We start from the raw sequence: 17,429 nt of genomic DNA, 5'->3' as shown, positions 1-17,429 counted from the left end.
TACCCAGGAGAAGTTAAACTCCTGGCATGGGGAAAGGTTTCTCCTTGATGGTGACTTGGACTTCACCATGAACGAACGAACAATCCAGGTGGACTCTAGCGAGTGGGTATGGAGTGGGTGCAGTGAGGTCAGTGATGAGGACAGTTTCTCCAGTGTAGGTGATGTTGGGTGCAGCTGCTTTGAGGAGTATCGATTGTAGAGCAGCTGTGTCCCTCAAGATGTTCACTTGGATTCTTCTCTCTGAATCTCCACCCCTGGTTGATACCTGGTTGATGGGGGTTCTGGGAGTTGTTCTACTCCCCAATCCCGGCCCGAGGCCAGGCTTGACTTGTGAGAGTTTGGTCCACCAGGCTGTTGCTTGGAGCGTACTGCAGGCCCACATACCCACCACAGTCTGGTTGGTCCGGCACTCCTTGGAGAAAACAGTCTAGTTTTCTCTTGAAGATGTCCACAGTTGTTCTGACAATATTTCTGATAGTCGCTGGTAGGACCCTGAACAACCGTGGACCTCTGATGTTTATACAGTGTTCTCAGATTGTGCCTATGGCACCCCTGCTCTTTACTGGTTCTATTCTGCATTTTCTTCCATATCGTTCACTCCAGTACGTTGTTATTTTATGTGTAGATTTTGGACCTGGCCCTCTAGTATTTCCCATGTGTATATTATTTGGTAATCTCTCTCATCTCCTTTCTAGTGAGTACATTTGGAGTGCTTTGAGACGATCCCAATAATTTAGGTGCTTTATCTGGTCTAAGCGAGCCATATATGTTCTCTGAATTCCCTCTATTTCAGCAATCTCTCCTGCTCTGAAGGGGGAAGTAAGTACTGAGCAGTACTTAAGACGGGACAACACAAGTGACTTGAGGAGTACAAACATTGTGATGGGATCTCTGGATTTGAAGGTTCTCGTAATCCATCCTATCATTTTTCTGGCTGACGCAAGATTTGCTTGGTTATGCTCCCCTAAACGTTAGGTCGTCGGACATCATTATTCCCAAATCCTTGACATGGTGTTTTCCTACTATGGGCAGATTCGATTGTTTTGTACCCTGTATTATGTTTCAGCTCCTCATTTTTGCCGTACCTGAGTACCTGGAATTTATCACTGTTAAACATCATGTTATTTTCTGCTGCCCAATCGATACTTTGTCAATATCTGCTTGTAGTTTTTCAGTGTCTTTCAGCAGAGGTAATTTTCATGCTGATTTTTATGTCATCTGCAAAGGATGACACGAAGGTGTGACTTGTATTTTTGTCTATATCTGATATAAGAAAAAAGAAAAGCAGTGGTGCAAGGACTATACCTTGCGGTACAGAGCTTTTAACTGCGCTCGAACTAAATTTTACTGACTGACTGTTACACTTTGTGTTCTATTCGACAGGAAATTGTGTATCTAGTGTCCTACTTTACCAGTTATACCCACTGACCTCATTTTGTGTGCTATCACTCCATGGTCACATTTGTCAAATGCCTTTGCAAAGTCTGTGTATACAACATCTGCATTTTGTTTTTGTTCTAGTGCCTCAGTGATTTTGTCGTAATGTTCAAGTAGCTGTGAGAGCATGAACTTCCCGCTCTAAATCCATGTTGGCCTGGATTGTGGATGTCATTGATCTCGATGAAACTAGTGCCCTGACTCCTGATCACTGTCTCAAATTCTTTTATTTTGTGGGACGTTAGTGCAACTGGTCTATAATTCTTTGCCAATGCTTTGCTCCCTCCCTTGTGTAAAGGGGCTATGTCTGCTGCTTTCAGCGCATCTGGTACCTCCCTCGTGTCCAAGCTCTTCCTCCACACTATACCAAGTGCCTGTGCTACTGGCATTTTGCATTTCTGGGTGTACGTGTGTGAAAAAAAAAAAATTAGTTAGTAGTTAGTAACAGTTGATTGTCAGTAGAGAGGCGGGCCGAAATAGCAAAGCTCAACCCCCGCAAGCACAACTAGGTGAATTCAACTAGGTGAATACATATTTCTTTACTTCTGTTTTGTGTATTAAAGTGACTTAAATTTAATAAAGTTAATTTCTTTCTGTATATGATGATGATAGAGTGCAATTAAGGTATCATTGCAACTTTATAGGAAATCATTCAATCTTAAATATATCTTGGTTCTTTTACTTGAAATATTGTTACATTCAATGTTTGAAATAAAGTTTATATATGTATTTTTAATAAAATATAAAACACTAATGTTTATCAATGCATCTCTGTGAATTACATAATTTATCAGTATTGTGCCGCCTGTGATCCCCACTGATGCCTATAGGTAGTTTTCATGTGTCCGGACACCGGTGCTGCGGTGGTATTATTTATTTAACTTAAGATATATATTTCTTGAAATGTTGTCACATTAATTAATATCTACATCTGTTTTTCTTCTGATACAGATTTTAACCCCTCAACTGCATGGCTTCCAAATAGGGTAACCCCCCCCCCCCCAGTGTGCAGAAAATAAATTCTCTGGAAAAAATTCTATTTGTTTTTTTCAAAGTGTCAAAAACCCTTCCCTGAGTATGGATATTTAACAAAAAGTCGAAATTGTACTTACTTTGGCTGCTATGGGGTCTGTAAGTTCGCGTGTGACGTCATCAACCAATGGTCGCCCGTGGCATACGCTTCTGCGGACAGTAGGGCACCCGGGTCAAGATGCACGAGTTGCCATGAATATATTTTTGTTCCTTTTTTGCGCACAGTTCCAAATACATTTTATTTGTTTTTTCATGCCAATCCTATGTATAATGAACACCACGTACACATCATGGCAGTAGAACATCTGTACTGTCCGAAGACACCGTATTACGTGCATGACACATGCATACACATATCCAGCACATATTTCCAATGTATCATGCTAATTTATGTATATATACAATCTATTTATACACTGTACAGTATCACATACTATATACACACACCATAAACATACTCAGAACTCCACGATCATATAGACCTGTATCATTGACAAGTGTAATAGTGAAAGTATTGGAAAAACTAATCAAAACTAAATGGGTAGAACACCTAGAGAGAAATGATATAATATCAGACAGACAGTATGGTTTTCGATCTGGAAGATCCTGTGTATCGAATTTACTCAGTTTCTATGATCGAGCCACAGAGATATTACAGGAAAGAGATGGTTGGGTTGACTGCATCTATCTGGACCTAAAAAAGGCTTTCAACAGAGTTCCACATAAGAGGTTGTTCTGGAAACTGGAAAATATTGGAGGGGTGACAGGTAAGCTTCTATCATGGATGAAAAATTTTCTGACTGATAGAAAAATGAGGGCAGCAATCAGAGGCAATGTATCGGAATGGAGAAATGTCACAAGTGGAGTACCACAGGGTTCAGTTCTTGCACCAGTGATGTTTATTGTGTACATAAATGATCTACCAGTTGGTATACAGAATTATATGAACATGTTTGCTGATGATGCTAAGATAATAGGAAGGATAAGAAATTTAGATGATTGGCATGCCCTTCAAGAAGACCTGGACAAAATAAGTAGATGGAGCACCACTTGGCAAATGGAATTTAATGTTAATAAATGCCATGTTATGGAATGTGGAATAGGAGAACATAGACCCCACACAACCTATATATTATGTGAGAAATCTTTAAAGAATTCTGAGAAAGAAAGAGATCTAGGGGTGGTTCTAGATAGAAAACTATCACCTGAGGACCACATAAAGAATATTGTGCAAGGAGCCTATGCTATGCTTTCTAACTTCAGAATTGTATTTAAATACATGGATGGCGATATACTAAAGAAATTGTTCATGACTTTTGTTAGGCCAAAGCTAGAATATGCAGCTGTTGTGTGGTGCCCATATCTTAAGAAGCACATCAACAAACTGGAAAAGGTGCAAAGACACGCTACTAAGTGGCTCCCAGAACTGAAGGGCAAGAGCTACGAGGAGAGGTTAGAAGCATTAAACATGCCAAAACTAGAAGACAGAAGAAAAAGAGGTGATATGATCACTACATACAAAATAGTAACAGGAATTGATAAAATCGACAGGGAAGATGTCCTGAGACCTGGCACTTCAAGAACAAGAGGTCATAGAATTAAACTAGCTAAACACAGATGCCGAAGAAATATATGAAAATTCACCTTCGCAAATAGAGTGGTAGACGGTTGGAACAAGTTAACACTTTCGCTCACCCCGCGCGCCACCCCTCGACAGGGCGATATGGGCCCCAGCGTGTCACGGAAGCGCGCGTTAATTTCGAAAAGTGTATACTCTCTTCAACTTTGTCACCTCAATTCTCCTTCTACGAGATTAAATTTGGTATCATTGTGTTCGCAATAAAATTCTCTACAACACTAAATGCATATAAACTCCAAAAGCCCAGCTAATTACCCGCAGCAAACAGAGAAAGTGCGAACGAGTTACCCGGGAGCGCGCAAACGTGATAAAATGTTTTCACTATTTTCACTCTGGTCACCTCAATTTTTGTCCTAGGTCTTTCAATTTGGTCTCAATGGGTTCGTAATAAAATTCTCTAGAGGAACATTAGCATATAAAAAAAAAAACCTGGTCACGCTCCAACCGCCGACGAGTTGAAGACGGGCCACGCGTTAGCCGTGAGTGAGTGCTCAGAGGCCTTCCTGCTACACTCCCAATTCCCACCCTTTTCAAGCCTTTCTTTTGCAATTTTCTTCCTGGAAGGGCCTTGTTCATGATTACTATCCATCGTGGAGTAAGCGTAGATAGTTTCTAAAGCCGCAGTAAGAAATATAGCCACGGGAAATAGCCGAAATGTTCACACGTTTGAGATGCGAGGGGAGGCGACATTGGTCACAACAGTGGAGCAAAGACAATGGGCCCACGGCATGTGCCAAGCCGCCTGAGGGCCACAAGGCTCAACAAAGAAAATGGGAAGACATCGGCGCACATTTTAAAACCAGTCCCAAAAAAATCGGATAAAAACCTGATTTTTGGCGAATTTTTAAAGTGGATGACGCAATGCTGCGTCATCCCCGGCATTACCGCCAGTAAACGGATGACGCAATGCTGCGTCATCCCCGAGCGAAAGTGTTAAGTGAGAAGGTGGTGGAGGCCAAGACCGTCAGTAGTTTCAAAGCGTTATATGACAAAGAGTGCTGGGAAGACGGGACACCACGAGCGTAGCTCTCATCCTGTAACTACACTTAGGTAATTACACTTAGGTAATTACACACACACTAATATATATATATATATATATATATATATATATATATATATATATTAGTATATTTTGGTAGCAGTCTTTCCTGTAGACATATTTTATTAAATATGACCGAAAAAGTAAGATTAATAATTCTAACACGAATTTTCTCAATCTTTCGTACATTATGCTTCACTGTTGGAGGTAAATCAAAAATCACTTCTCCAAAATTCATTTTTATTTCTAGTCTGACGCGACACGGGCGCGTTTCGTAAAACTTATTACATTTTCAAAGACTTCACAAATACACAACTGATTAGAACTTGCATTTCCCTGATTTTATATCTACATTTGAGTGAGGTGGGAAGGGTGATGTGGCATTACATTTGAGTGAGGTGGGAAGGATGATGTGGCATTAGAGGATATTAATAGGGTATTAAAAGTATCAACACAAGACAGAACACGAAACAATGGATATTGAATAGAAGTGTTTGTAGAAAGCCTATTGGTCCATATTTCTTGATGCTTCTATATTGGAGCGGAGTCTTGAGGTGGGTAGAATATAGTTGTGCAATAATTGGCTGTTGATTGCTGGTGTTGACTTCTTGATGTGTAGTGCCTCGCAAACGTCAAGCCGCCTGCTATCGCTGTATCTATCGATGATTTCTGTGTTGTTTACTAGGATTTCTCTGGCGATGGTTTGGTTATGGGAAGAGATTATATGTTCCTTAATGGAGCCCTGTTGTTTATGCATCGTTAAACGCCTAGAAAGAGATGTTGTTGTCTTGCCTATATACTGGGTTTTTTGGAGCTTACAGTCCCCAAGTGGGCATTTGAAGGCATAGACGACGTTAGTCTCTTTTAAAGCGTTCTGTTTCGTGTCTGGAGAGTTTCTCATGAGTAGGCTGGCCGTTTTTCTGGTTTTATAGTAAATCGTCAGTTGTATCCTCTGATTTTTGTCTGTAGGGATAACGTTTCTATTAACAATATCTTTCAGGACCCTTTCCTCTGTTTTATGAGCTGTGGAAAAGAAGTTCCTGTAAAATAGTCTAATAGGGGGTATAGGTGTTGTGTTAGTTGTCTCTTCGGAGGTTGCATGGGCGCAGTCGCTGTTGGCATTTAGGCACATTCCTATGTTTGTTACCTTTGTGTAGACTGCAGTGTGGAAACCTCCGCCCTTTTCCATGACTGTTACATCTAGAAAAGGCAGCTTCCCATCCTTTTCCGTCTCGTAAGTGAAACGCAGCACGGAACTCTGCTCAAATGCCTCCTTCAGCTCCTGCAGATGTCTGACATCAGGTACCTGTGTAAAAATGTCGTCAACATACCTGCAGTATATGGCCGGTTTCAAGTTCATGTCGACTAAGACTTTTTGCTCGATGGTACCCATGTAGAAGTTTGCAAACAGGACACCTAGGGGAGAACCCATAGCGACCCCATCTACTTGCTTATACATATGCCCATCCGGGCTCAAGAAGGGTGCCTCTTTAGTACAAGCTTGGAGTAGTTTCCTCAGAATACTTTCTGGCATGTCAAGAGGAGTACGGGCTGGATCACGATACACTCTGTCGGCTATCATTCCGATTGTCTCGTCCACAGGTACGTTGGTAAACAGCGATTCTACGTCCAACGAGGCTCTTATCCCTGTGGCCCGTGCGCCCCGCAGTAAGTCCACAAATTCCTTTGGAGACTTCAGGCTGAAGGCGCCCATCAGCCTTCAGATGATTCCCCATCAGATGGGGAATATAAACCTGGATATGCGTATGGAAATGTCAAGACGCACAAGCCTGGAAACCCACTTCGGCCAATCATTAGCCAGATACCCACACCCACGTACAGATTGGCAAAGCGACTCAACGGCCTGCTGACTCCTTATGTTCCTTGCGCCTTCAGCCTGAAGTCTCCAAAGGAATTTGTGGACTTACTGCGGGGCGCACGGGCCACAGGGATAAGAGCCTCGTTGGACGTAGAATCGCTGTTTACCAACGTACCTGTGGACGAGACAATCGGAATGATAGCCGACAGAGTGTATCGTGATCCAGCCCGTACTCCTCTTGACATGCCAGAAAGTATTCTGAGGAAACTACTCCAAGCTTGTACTAAAGAGGCACCCTTCTTGAGCCCGGATGGGCATATGTATAAGCAAGTAGATGGGGTCGCTATGGGTTCTCCCCTAGGTGTCCTGTTTGCAAACTTCTACATGGGTACCATCGAGCAAAAAGTCTTAGTCGACATGAACTTGAAACCGGCCATATACTGCAGGTATGTTGACGACATTTTTACACAGGTACCTGATGTCAGACATCTGCAGGAGCTGAAGGAGGCATTTGAGCAGAGTTCCGTGCTGCGTTTCACTTACGAGACGGAAAAGGATGGGAAGCTGCCTTTTCTAGATGTAACAGTCATGGAAAAGGGCGGAGGTTTCCACACTGCAGTCTACACAAAGGTAACAAACATAGGAATGTGCCTAAATGCCAACAGCGACTGCCCTGACAGGTACAAGAGGAGTGTTGTTAACGCATACGTCGACCGTGCTCTCAGCCACAGCTCAGAATGGAAGCAAGTCGACGAAGAACTCTGTAGGGTAAGGCAGGTTCTAGTCAATAACGGCTTCTCCAATGGTTTCATCGAAGACATCATAAGAAGGAAAGTGAAAAGCCATGCAACCTCCGAAGAGACAACTAACACAACACCTATACCCCCTATTAGACTATTTTACAGGAACTTCTTTTCCACAGCTCATAAAACAGAGGAAAGGGTCCTGAAAGATATTGTTAATAGAAACGTTATCCCTACAGACAAAAATCAGAGGATACAACTGACGATTTACTATAAAACCAGAAAAACGGCCAGCCTACTCATGAGAAACTCTCCAGACACGAAACAGAACGCTTTAAAAGAGACTAACGTCGTCTATGCCTTCAAATGCCCACTTGGGGACTGTAAGCTCCAAAAAACCCAGTATATAGGCAAGACAACAACATCTCTTTCTAGGCGTTTAACGATGCATAAACAACAGGGCTCCATTAAGGAACATATAATCTCTTCCCATAACCAAACCATCGCCAGAGAAATCCTAGTAAACAACACAGAAATCATCGATAGATACAGCGATAGCAGGCGGCTTGACGTTTGCGAGGCACTACACATCAAGAAGTCAACACCAGCAATCAACAGCCAATTATTGCACAACTATATTCTACCCACCTCAAGACTCCGCTCCAATATAGAAGCATCAAGAAATATGGACCAATAGGCTTTCTACAAACACTTCTATTCAATATCCATTGTTTCGTGTTCTGTCTTGTGTTGATACTTTTAATACCCTATTAATATCCTCTAATGCCACATCATCCTTCCCACCTCACTCAAATGTAATGCCACATCACCCTTCCCACCTCACTCAAATGTAGATATAAAATCAGGGAAATGCAAGTTCTAATCAGTTGTGTATTTGTGAAGTCTTTGAAAATGTAATAAGTTTTACGAAACGCGCCCGTGTCGCGTCAGACTAGAAATAAAAATGAATTTTGGAGAAGTGATTTTTTATTTACCTCCAACAGTGAAGCATAATGTACGAAAGATTGAGAAAATTCGTGTTAGAATTATTAATCTTACTTTTTCGGTCATATTTAATAAAATATATATATATATATATATATATATATATATATATATATATATATATATATATATATATATATATATATATATATATCTTTTCTCTCTCAACAAGCTCTAAGCTCTGTGATTAAAATGCAAAAATGACTTTGTCACTGTCCAATTGATAACATATTGAACAAAATGCTGTGTGTATTAGTGGCGTTAAGCATTGTATGTATTAGCTCTATCTATAAATCCAACATTATTTTTGTAACTCATCTTTTATGTATGTACTTTTACCTGAATAAACATTTTGATTTTTTTATATACAATTGTAATTCACTTTATTTGTGAATCACTATTAACCCTTCCCCACTGCACTGCACCAAACAACAAATGCCAATTGCCCATTACTGCGCCAACCGACAAAAGTATTTTTTATTTTTTCGTACACGGTCGAAACGCGCTCGCGGTAAGTTGGGTACAAAATGGACTCGTGGGACCTCCAGTGAGAGGCAGCAATTTTGGAAAACATTCCCAGAATGTCATAGGGCTGCTGGCTGGGTTAGTATTGAGAGAGCAACCAGGCTATCAGTGCGGGCGCCTGACAGCCGAGTGGACAGTGCTTCGGATTCATAGTCCTGAGGTTCCAGGTTCGATCCCCGGTGGAGGCAGAGACAAATGGGCAAAATGTTTCTTTCACCCTGATGCCCTTGTTACCTAGCAGTAAATAGGTACCTGGGAGTTACACAACTGCAATGGGCTGGTTCCTGGGGATGTGTAACAAAAAGGAGGCCTGGTCGAGGACCGGGCCGCGGGGATGCTAAGCCCCGAAATCATCTCAAGATAACCATGAGCGCACGCGCATCTGGCTCCCAAACACCTGTCCAACGAAGTGTTAAAAGATCGCTCTCTGTCAGTGAAATTCAGATCTTATTGCTTAAAGAACATAAGGGTCATGATATTGATGAAGCTAGGCATAATAAGGACCTAGCACAAAGGTCGGATGCAAGTGATACAGCACCTATGAGGACGATACAGCGAGCGTATCCAGTTGTAGCTCTGAGCGCCACCCTTGTCCACACATGTCATCTCGAATTTATATAGAAATACATAGATGAATCGTTTTCTGGGTTCAGTGATGATGCATCTGATACAAGTAGCATAGATAAACAATGTCGGCGGCTTACATGGTGGCGTTTTCCATAGATATTTTCAAGAATAGCTGAATCGCTTCCTGAATGGCTGAATCTCTTCCAGATTGACTTGACTCTTCGAGAATGACTGAATCTTTTCCAGATTGACTGACACTCTCCGAGAATGACTGAATCTCTTCCAGATTGACTGACACTCTCCAAGAATGACAATCTCTTCCAGTCAAAGGACCTTACAAAGCGATCTATTCAAGACTACCGTACAAATTGGTCTTTTCCTATAATCTTTTCACGACTACTTTATGCTTTACAAGCTTGGTTACATACCACCTACAAGTACTAAAGCTAACAGTGTACATGACTGCGTTATTTACAAGCACACAGAACAGAGAAACGGGAAGTAAAAATCTACCTGTACCTGGTGCAAATAGTGAAGTAGCGCTGTGTATAATGGACTATTTCGTTGATTATTACGCAATTCCAAAGTACTAATTAATTACCTAAGTGTAGTTACAGGATGAGAGCTATGCTCGTGGTGTCCCGTCTCCCCAGCACTCTGTCATATAACATATAACACTTTGAAATTACTGACAGTTTTGGCCTCCACCACCTTCTCATCTAACTTGTTCCAACCGTCTACCACTCTGTTTGTGAAAGTGAATTTTCTTAAATTTCTCCGGCAGCTTTGTTTCATGAATTTAAATCTATGACCTCTTGTTCTTGAAGTTCCGGGTCTCAAGAATTCTTCCCTATCAATTTTATCGATTCCTGTTACTATTTTGTATGTAGTGATCATAAAGCCGCTTTTTTCTATCTTCTAGTTTTTGCATATTTAATGCCTCTAACATCTCCTCATAGCTCTTGTCCTTCAGTTCTGGGAGCCACTTAGTGACATGTCGTTGCACCTTTTCCAGTTTGTTGATGTGCTTCTTAACATATGGGCACCATACAACCGCTGCATATTCCAGCTTTGGTCTTATAAAAGTCGTGAACAATTTCTTTAGTATTTCTCCATCCATGTATTTAAAAGCAATTCTGAAGTTAGAAAGTGTAGCATAGGCTCCTCGCACAATGTTCTTAATGTGGTCCTCAGGTGACAGTTTTCTATCTAGAACCCCCCTAGATCCCTTTCTTTGTCAGAATTCTTTAAAGATTTCTCACATAATTTATAAGTTGTGTGGGGTCTATGTTCTCCAATTCCACTTTCCATAACATGGCATTTATTCACATTAAATTCCATTTGCCAAGTGTTGCTCCATATACTTATTTTGTCCAGGTCTTCTAAAAAAGGCATGACAATCATCTAGGTTTCTTATCTTCCCTATTATCTTAGCATCATCAGCAAACATGTTCATATAATTCTGTATTCCAACTGGTAGATTCTTTATGTAGACAATGAGCATTACCGGTGCAAGAACTGAACCCTGTGGTACTCCACTCATGACATTCCTCCAATCCGATACATTGCCTCTGATTACGACCCTCATATTTCTTTCAGTCAGGAAATTTTTCATCCATGTTAGAAGCTTACCTGTCATCCCTCCAATATGTTCCAGTTTCCAGAACAACCTCTTATGTGGAACTCTGTCAAAAGCCTTTTTTAGGTCCAGATAGATGCAGTCAACCCAACCAAGATTTCCTGTAAAATCTCTGTGGCTCGATCATAGAAACTGAGTAAGTTCGTTACACAGGAGACGTCGAAATTGTACCCCTCAAGGTGAAAAAGATCCATCATGAACCGGGACAAGTACGGTATTTGTATGGAAGCATGATATCTCGGTTACCAAGAGGCAACAGTTTACATGTATATTGTGACGGGTCGGTGGCAGAGGATGGCAGGGCAGGGTGTGGTGTCCTAATAAAGGAATATACTGAGTTTGGGACTATGGACAGGATAATTGAACTTCGACTTAGTAATTATATATCATCCACACAAGCTGAACTGCAGGCCATTCTGGCATGTTTAGAGGAAGTGTGTCATGACGACAAAAATGTTTTTGTATTTGTCGATAGCCAAGGAGCACTTGATTCCTTAAACAGTCGAAACCCAGTCTTCATGTCCATAGTTGAGGATTGTAAGAAAAGAATAACTGAGATACAGCTGAAAGGTCATAGTGTGAAATTCATGTGGAATCCATCTCATGTTGGAATAGTGCTCAACGAAGTGGCGGATGACTTGGCCAAACGTGCCACATCAAAACCACAAGTTGACCTTGAATGTGAATTCACAATGAGACAAATAAGAAGCAAAATCAGAAATATTCAGGCACAGGCAGAAGTGGAGAGGAGAAGTATAATGTATGAGAGAAGTCAAACCATGCAACACTACATGTGAGTCAAAACACCCATTTCACTTATGGTAAAAGGAGAAATGCTTGGAGTGACTGTGTAGATGTGGCTCAGGCTTGGGTACAAGTATTATTGGGAATATGGGATAGATGTTCATGATAATGACACGAAATGTAAACTATGTGGTATGTTAAGGTCTCACACCCTAGCCCATTATGTTCTTGATTGTCCGTTGATTAACCCATAGTGCGCATCACGTCATATGACGTGTTGGACGTTGTTCCAGTCAACTGCGCATCACTTCATATGACGTGTTGGAGTACTACACAAGATTTAAATGGCCCACGGATACACGGGGTTCACCACACCATCATCAGGGCTCTTGTAAACAGACACCATTTTTTAAAAAAATCGTGGGCCAAACTCCCAGGTGTTATTGGCCTCAGTATTGAGTGAGCAACCAAGCCTGACGCACGCAGCATGAGCTAACAGCACTGCTGTTCAGCTTGTGACCACAGCATCGCCTAAAAATGCCAAAATATACTTGTTCATGCTATTATGTAGCGATGATATTATTACAGAAGACCCCTGACTGTGATAAAACTGACCAGGGTTCTGATAATAGCAGGATTGTGGTGATATTTAGCGCTGTGCGCCATGGAGGGAGGAGTAATGCTGTGGGAAGGAGGGTGGTGACGATGTCTTCTGACTTTGTGTGGCCACCTTTTATTGATTGCACTCACCATACCAGCTTAGTGGTTCACTATGGTGAACACAAATGTAGATACTTATATATAACGTGTGTATAGAGGGTATAAACAGCAAGAGAAGGTTTGGAGCCGCCATTTTGGTGAGGGCGGAGGTGTCGTCTGCACGACGCCACCGTGCAGACGATGGTGTTGTTTACTGGTTACCACGATGGTCTTTGGGCACCATACCAGTTTATTTGTACAAGTATGGTGAATAAAACAGGTAGATATTTATATATATAATGTGTGTATATAGCATAATAACACCACATAGTATTGTTGGAGGAGAAATATTAGTGTGTCTGGCCTTGAGGGCGGCAGCCATCAGCTGTGTGAGGTCCTACGTCTTTGTGCCTTTACTCACCATACAAGCTTAGATGTACAGTTATGGTGAACAAAACATGTAAATACTTATATATAACATCTGTATATAAGATATATAGCGTAATAACACCACACAGTATTGTTGGAGGAGAAATATTAGTGCGTCTGGCCTTGAGGGCGGCAGCCATCAGCTGTGTGAGGTCCTACGTCTTTGTGCCTTTACTCACCATACAAGCTTAGATGTACAGTTATGGTGAACAAAACATGTAGATACTTATATATAATGTCTGTATATAGTGAATTATAGCAAAAACAGTATTGTGGGAGGAGAATGTGGGTGAGTCAGATGACTTGAGGGAGGGCGGGAGTGGCTGGCCAGTACACAGCGGTCACTCCTCGTTACTTTTTGACTCATAATAGCTACTTAGTGGTTCGTTATAGTGAACATAACATGCAGATACTTGTATATAACCTGTGCTTTTAGTGTAATAACCGACAAAGTATTTGTTCACTGATTGATGAACATACAGTAATTGAATCAACAATATGCACACCATATTTTTGAGTACAGCAATGATTCACTCATTTTATTATATAAATATATCAAACTACACACTATTGAATAATATTACAGCAAAAAAACTATGAAAAATCAATCAGAGACATTGAAATAATTAGGTAATTATCTCATTGTGGCAACTCCGGTCTGACAGCTGGCGAGCAACAGACTGCCTGGGACGCATGCTGAATCGGCGCCTATAATTTGCCAGACTTCCCCGCCCTATAGCGGGCAATATATGCCACTTACGATTTTATTATTATTTTTCCCGTGATCAGTGAACACAAATTAACAGGTTAGGAAGAAAAAATATTTTTTTTTTTCAAAATTACATGCGCCTGTGGGGAAGAAAGGATATTATACCCCTAGCATGTTAAGGGTTAATGTATATAGAAACACTAAGATAAGGACTGTTCCTGAACAAATAGCCTGGATGTGTCACAACAGAAAGGTTGATGATATTCTTGAGAGATATAAGAATTTTGCACCAAGACTGTAATTTTTTGTTGAATTATCTGCATGTCTCTTGCAAATTGTCTATACAGTATACCTAGGTCATAAAAGTATTTGTGTACATCTGGTACCATACTACTTGTGTAAAGGAGGAAATGTAGATGTTTATCTCTCAGAATGTTTGGTAATATGTTTATTGTTTGTGATGTGTGTATATGTATGTATTAACACGATGTACTGAACGGGGTGAGAATAGCTTGAGTTACCTCATCCCTTTGTGTGTATTTTACCCCAATAAACTTATTTCAATTTCAATTTTGTTACACAGGATCTTCCAGATTGAAAACCATACTGCCTGTCTGATATTATATCGTTTTTCTCCAAATGTTCTATCCATTTACTTTTAATTATTTTTTCCAATATTTTGACTATGACACTTGTTAATGATACAGGTATATAATTAACGGGGTCTTCCCTGCTGCCACTTTTGTAGATTGGAACTATGTTTGCCTTTTTCTACACATCAGCTACAACTCCTGTAAAGAGGGATGCCTGAAAAATCAGTTGAAGTGGAATGCTGAGCTCAGGTGCACATTCTCTCAGAACCCATGGTGAAACTCCATCTGGACCAACTGCTTTGTTCTAACTTAGCTCCTTGAGCATTCTTTCCACTTCGCCTCTAGAAACCTCTATGTGCTCTATGTTGTTCTCTGGAATTCTTATTGTGTCTGGTTCCCTGAAGATTTAATTTTGTACAAACACACTTTGGAACTTTTCATTTAATGTTTCATACATTTCCTTTTCATTTTCCCTGAATCTATTTCCCATTTTCAACCTCTGAATATTATCCTTTACCTGCAATTTGTTGTTTATCAATTTATAGAATAGACCTGGTTCTGTTTTACATTTGTCTGCAATCCCTTTTTCAAAATTTCTTTCTGTCTCTCTCTTCACTGTCGTGTAGTTGTTTCTCGCATCTTTGTATCGCTGGTATGTTTGGGGGTTTGGCCTCTTCCTGTATTGATTCCATTTTTGTGTCTTTTGGTCTCTGGCCCTCTCGCAAATTCTGTTGAACCAATCCTGTTTCCTAGTTCTGCATCTCTGTTTTGGTGTAAATTTTTTTGTGCCTTTATCATATATTTCACAAAACTTGACATACACCTCATTTACTTCTTTGCCTAGCAACAAGTCTGTCCAAAAATTCTCACTAAAACATTTTCTAGGTCACCATAATGTCCTCTCCTGAAGTCAGGTTTTTCAACTGCTTCAACCTCCTTATTTTCTTCCAGATTATAATGCATTGCAAACTTTATTCCCAAAAAGACATGGTCACTTTTACCCAAGGGAGGAAGGTACTGAATGTCAAATATCTCTTCCTCCTTCCTGGTAAATATCAAATCTAACATGGAGGGAATGTCCCCTTCCCTCATCCTCGTAGCTTGTTTAACATGTTGATACAAGAATGTTTCCAGGATGAGGTCTTCAAATCTACAGGTCCAAAAATCCTGTTCTAGCTTCATATGCTTCCCAGTCTGTGTATTTCAAGTTGAAGTCCCTGACTATCAACAGGTGTGATCTATCTTTATCCGTTCTCGCTATAATCTCTCTCATTATTGTTATAAGACCTTCACGTTTACTATCTAGCTTCTCCTTTGTCCATGTGTTGCTAGGTGGTGGATTATATGCATTTATGATCATTATTTATTTATTTATTTATGCATATACAAGAATGTACATTGGGAATGTGAGGATACATAATATGGTAATTACAGTCTTGTAAAGCCACTAGTACGCGCAGCGTTTCGGGCAGGTCCTTAATCTAAGAAAATTTTAAGGAGGTAAATACTTGCAAAATTTATAGACAAAAAAATGATAACAGTTACATGGAATGAAAAAAAGAAGATGAGAGAAAATTGTAGGTACAGTAAATTAAAGCACATAGGGAGCTAAGATTGATTGCAATGACAGCTTGAATTGTAGTTGAAAAAAATTGGTAGGCACAATAGAGCAGAAACAATATAAGATTGATTGCTGTGACAGCTTGAATGGTAGTTAGTTTATCATCATAGTTTATCATCCTCATAGCAGATCTCTAATGCTATTACGTCAACTTCTCTTGGATTGGCAATCATTATTTCGTTCACCTTTAGGTGTTCTTTCACCACCACAGCAACGCCACCGCCTTTCCTAATTTTTCTGTCCCGTCTCCAAATTGAGTAGCCCCTTGGGAATATGACCTTATTTAACCACCATGCTGCGCCGAGTTTATTGTAAAATTCCCCGTCGCGCATGAAATAAAGTGTTCCCCAAAAATTCTTTTTTCTTTGTAAAATGATAAATTCCCTTCCCTGAACATGTCTATGTAAAAATAAATACCAAATTCCACTTACTTTGTCTGTGGGGACGTGGACAAGGTGCGCTGTGATGTCATCAGGGCCTGGTCGCCCGTAGGTGAATCGCCCAGACACGGTCGCGCGGGCCATTCAAGCACCGGGTGTTGCTACAAATATATTTTCAATTATTTGTTTTATGTATTTCCAAAGCGGTTTTATTTGTTTTTTATCATATATGATACATATTTGTGTCCTTTACAATATGTATACAGTAGAATGTTCATAATGTTCCCTGGAACTGTGATACATGTGTCAGTAATGTGTGCACAATAAATGTTTATTGTCGCAATATTACCTGTTAAAAATTCACTAAAATTACAATATGTACAGTTTAACACACTATTTACACAGTAACACACTGTATTACACACTCAGTACTTGGGAAGTGAGTAATAATCAACGAAGTAGCCCATGGTACACAGCGCGACTTCGCTCTCAGTGCACCAGGTACAGATAAATTTTCGCTTCCTGTTTCTTCATTCTCTGTGCTTGGAAATAACGCACTCACGTACACCCTTGGCTATAGTACTTGTAGATTGTATGTACCCAAGCTTGTAAAGCATAAGGTAGTATTGAAAAGATTATAGGAAAAGATCAATTTGTAAGGTAGTCTTGAAAAGATTGCTTTGTATGGTCCCACACAGGAAGAGATTCAGCTTACCTCAAGAGTGTCCGTCAGTCAGAAAGAGATTCAGCTAGCCTCAAAGAGTGTCTGTCAGTTAGGAAGAGATTCAGGTATTCTTGAAAATATC

General features: G+C 40.4%; 1 protein-coding gene across 9 annotated transcripts in view; it reads right to left on the bottom strand.

Moving 5' to 3' along the window:
* LOC123763717 (uncharacterized) overlaps positions 1-17,429 on the bottom strand; it is a 413,873-nt gene that overhangs the window by 389,085 nt on the left and 7,359 nt on the right. The window lies entirely within an intron of this gene.

This window comes from Procambarus clarkii, chromosome 5, assembly GCF_040958095.1.
Source record: "Procambarus clarkii isolate CNS0578487 chromosome 5, FALCON_Pclarkii_2.0, whole genome shotgun sequence".
Lineage (NCBI taxonomy): Eukaryota > Metazoa > Arthropoda > Malacostraca > Decapoda > Cambaridae > Procambarus > Procambarus clarkii.
This window is presented reverse-complemented; position numbering and strand designations above follow the sequence as displayed.